Here is a 4,665-nt window from a genome sequence, read left to right as displayed (position 1 = left end):
TAGACTGGGAGTCTACTGGGTCGGCTGATAACCCCGGTGCTGTGTGACTTTAGGCAAGTTCCCATACCTCTCTGGGTCTTGGTTTCCTTGTCTGTTAAGGAGGGGAAGAAGACTTGCAATGCAGGGGACACGGGTTTGATCCCTGGTCAGGACCCCACATGCCACAGGGCAACTAAGCCTGCAGTGGGCAACTAGGAGCCTGCGCGCTCTGGTGCCCTCATGCCACTACTGGAGAGTCCATGTGCTGCAAGGAAAAATCCCACATGCGACCCGCATGCCACAGTGAGGACCCTGTATGCCACGACTAAGACCCGACACGGCCAAATAAATAAATATTTTTTTAAAAGAACGGTGAGACACAAGACTGTTTCAGACAGTACAGAGATGGGCATCTGCTCTGTGTTTATTTTCATGTGTGTGTTCTCATGCATATGTGTGTGTTTGTGTGTGCTTAGCACATCAGACCCCTGATTTCACAAATATTGCTTAAGAGAAGGCAGTGAGCCAGTTTAAAGAAAAATGTTCAGTAAATGAGAAGAAAACCTGGCATCTGAGTATGACAAAGTCCTAATGGAACTTGACAAGTGCCTGCGGTCCCAGGCCAGAGGGTCTCTGAGGCCCTTCCCTCTCCAAGAAGCGGTGGGTTCAGACCCCCAGGCCCCCTAGAATGAGAAACACACAGACCAGGCCCTGGTTTCCACCTTGTCCTCATCAGCACCAAGATACACCATCACTAGGAGCGGCAGGAGAAGTTGCTATGAAGTAAGTGGGGTGGTCCTTCCTGGCCACAGGCCCCCATATGACCTCAGAGGACACAGACAGTGTCCACACACATGACCCCTGGTGTGATTCAGGCCAGATGAGGCCAGGGCACAGGACTGACCCAGACTGAAGGCAGATGTGGCCGGAGTCTTAACAGAGGTGGCTCAGGCTGGGCCTGGCGTGTCGGGGGGCAGCAGCCACACCTCCCTTAGCGGCTGGGGGGGGGTTCGGAGCCCCCTGGGCAGGAATAAGCTCTTCCACCCGTGCTGCCCGGGGGAGAGCCGCCTGTCCCACAGCCCCAGTGTCTCTGTCCTCCAAGTGGCCGGGTATGAATCACAGGGATTTACAGCCCAGCCTCGACTGGGATTTATGGGTCTGTCTCAAGCCCGGCCAGCGGGGAGTGGCCGCCCGTCAGTCCCCCACTGCAGCTGATTGATGAGGATGTTTCCTGCCAAGAAAAATCCCCTCTGTGGCAGGCAGCCGAGAGAAAGGCTTCCAGGCCCAGGGGCCAGCCCCTCACCCCATACCTGTCCCCAGTCTGGTCCCCTCTCCTGCGCTTACAGCTCACACCTTCCTACGATCCCCCCAGCCCCACACGCTGACAGCCTAACAGTAGGTGCACCCAAGGGCCCCAGCTTCCAGGCCAGCATTCCACCTTCCCAGACCTGCCACTTGCTCATCCCTGGGAACAGTGTGCTTTGAACAAATCCACCCCAGGTCTCGAGGCTGGACATGCCAAATTCAAGAATGAAATTCTGAAGGAATCCAGAACACACACACACACACACACACACACACACTTCACAGATGAAGAACCAGAAGTCCAGAGAGGGACGGGCCTTGCCCAGAGTCACACAGCAGCACAATGGTGTAGCTGAGACCTGAGCCCACAAGACCCTGGATAGTCAAGTCAGTGTCTGATCCCAGCTGATTGTCCTATAGCCTCAGGGATAGTTTTCACCTCCAGATAAGGGCTCCTCTTCTCCAGAGAATTCACAGACCTGAGTTTGAATTCCTGTTCTATCACTTTGTATCTGAGAGTCACCATTTCTCTGTGCCTGCTTCCTCACCTGAAAAGTGAGGCTCAAAAATAGTCCTGACCTCTGGGGTCATTATGAGGTTCAAGTGCTACAATATAGGTGAAGTCCCAGGGCAGAGCTGGATTCCTGGCAGTGCTTGATAGGTGTTGGAAATTGTCCTCCTTCATCTCTGACATCTCAAAAGGCCCCCTGCTCCCTGATTTGTTAGGGGGTGGGGGTAGGGCAGTTTAGGGCAGGTGGAGCAGGAGGAAAAGGAGAGGATATATGTAGGGCTACAGAACAGGAGTGAGACTCTTTCCTGCTAAAGGAAATCCTGGAAGGCTGCCTGGAAGAGGTGACATCAAGCAGAGGATGCAGAGCTCTACCTCTCTTGCTCTGAGGCTATCTGGGGACTTCCTGAACACCACAGGGCTAAGGGGAAGTACCCTGCCCTGAAAGCCAATCCCAGCCCTAGACCAGCCCCAGCACAAGCTGCTTCCTTGAGTGATCTTGGGGCAAGTCCCTCTCCTCTGTAGGCACCTGCAAAACAGGGCCAGGCAGGACCAGACCACACTCTCTAGAAGGCATCTTCCAGTTCTGACCTTTAGACAAGCCCATCCAGACCCATCCCATGCAGTACCCAAATCTTGCCACTGGGTGGCAGCAGGGAGCAAAGCCAGAATCTGGCCTCCCCGTGGCTGCTGCTGACCAGTCCCTCCCCGCAGAACCAGATGTTCTTTGCTTCCCCACGCCCTCAGCTGACTCTCCCGCGAACCAGAGCTGAGGGATCACCCGCATCCAGACATGCGCTGCAGAGCAGCCTGCATTCTCAACTTCTCAGATGAGAAAACTGAGGCCAGAAGAGGGAAGGATCTGTTCAAGGTCACACATCACACACGGCTGAGCCAGGTCTCTAACCCTTTTTCCCAGCCCCGGGTCCCTAGCAGAAGCCATGTGAAGGGAGAACTGGAGTCAGAGAGGCTTGGGCTGGAATCCTGGTGCCCCCACCCCTAGCTGTGCATTATCACGAGACAGGCTCCCCACCCTGTCTGATCCTCAGCCTATGTAGATGCGTGGTGCCTGGCAAGAACTGAACACACGAAGCTACTTCTTTGTTTCCAGTATATTTGACACCCCACGAGAGCAGACACGTGTCTATCTGACTCACCTTGGCGTCCCCAGAGCCTGGCATGGGGAGGATGTTCAGAGAATAATAGCTGCCCAGAGGCTCTCTCCCTCCTGGCCCTGTCTGGCACTTAGTATAAGGGTTTCCCCCTCCTCAAGTCCCTTCTACCCTCTGGGAGATAGCCCTTTCCCTTCCCCCTCCCCTTGGCAGCCCACACCCACCCAGGCCCTGAAGCGATGGCCCCTGGCCCCCCACCTTTTCTCCCCATGTCTCTCAGCCCCCGCTGTTCTCTGTCCCTGCCTCTCCTTCAGTCCCTCTCTCCTGCTGAGTCCCCGCTCTGCACCATACTCTGTGTTTACAAGAAAACCATGACAGTTTTTTATTTCTCTCTTTTGTCTCCCGTCCTCCCCTGAAGGGAAACGTGCTTCCACTCTCCCAGGAAAAAATGAAGGCTCCAGAAGAGAAACCGCAAACAAAGGACAGTAGGCCCCATGGGTGCCCCCCAGCCCCACCCATGGGCCACATGCACACACGCCTATCCAATCCTCCTCTTATGCGGGGCTCCAAGAACGGCTCTGTTATTTTGGGGGTAATTGAAAGTGTCGATCTTTATTCTAGAGGATAAACTAGGCAGAGAGACTTGTGGAGCAAGAGGCAGAGAGAAGAGAGCGGAGGGAGGCAGAAAGACAGAGGGGAGAAGAGCCAGATGGAAGAACGTGGACTCCACAAGGAGAGAGGAGAAGCCGGAAGGAACAGGTCGGCAGCAGATTCTGCCTCCAGCGAACTTGGAGAGGCAGCGTCTGACCCCTCCGGAAAGCCAGGGGCATTTGTCCATCAACTAGCTTCCCGTCCCCACCCCGGCCAAGGACTAGGAACAGGAGGGGTGGGGGCAGGGAGAAGGGGTCTGACTTGTCTTGGTCAGTGAGGGCTCACCAACCAGGTGACTGGAGGGCTGAGAGCCAGGCAGCGGCTCCTCAGCCTCCCACCCTGGGCTGGGAATCACGCCCCATGCCATCCTGAGCCCAGAGACCCTCCTGAGCTCCCTGTCTGCAGCCCACCCCACCCAATCTGCACCTGAGCATGTTGAGTGGCGGGGAGAGGGGGGTTCTCACGGTGTATCTGCTCTGATTCTCCGGGGCAGTGGGCTGTGAGGAAGCCTGGGGGCAGGTGAGTACGTGCGTGAGATAAGGAGGTGCTTGGAGAGAGCAGGGTGTGGGACGGTAAGCGTGCATGTGTCTAGTGTGTGTGTGTCTGTGTGTTTGAGTGGGTTTGGTGTCGGGGCATGTGTGCGAAGTAGGGTGTGTGGTCTGAGCATGTGCGTGCATGCGTGTGCACTTGTGAGCAGTGCTGTAAGGAGCGTCTGTGCCTTGTCCCCATGCATGTGTGGGTGAAGGACAAGTGTGTGCACACAACCCCTACCTGTGAGCCTGTGAGCGGTGTGGCAGAGTGTTCCCACGAGCAGGGCCCCTCTTTGACTCCTGGCCCAGGGCCACCATCCCCCCAGCTCCTGGGAGCCAGAGTAACCTCTGGCACTCAGGGTCCCTCCAGCAACAACAGAAGGACGGCCACCTACCCACTCCCCACCAACCTGGTCACGTGACTGCAGTTTCACCACCAAGCCCAGGCAGGGGTGGGCTCCCCCAACCCCCGGAAGAAATGGGCAGAAGCTCTGGTAGGCGTCCTGCCGTGCACATGACCCTCACCTACCTTCCTATATCTGCCCACACCTGGAGAGCACTTTCTCATCCTCCCACCCAG

The sequence above is a fragment of the Bos grunniens genome, chromosome 21 (assembly GCF_055505025.1).
Source record: "Bos grunniens cultivar Pamir isolate PY7600 chromosome 21, Bosgru_T2T1.0, whole genome shotgun sequence".
NCBI classification, from domain to species: domain Eukaryota; kingdom Metazoa; phylum Chordata; class Mammalia; order Artiodactyla; family Bovidae; genus Bos; species Bos grunniens.
The sequence above is the reverse complement of the archived record's forward strand: the minus strand, read 5'-3'. Positions refer to the sequence as shown.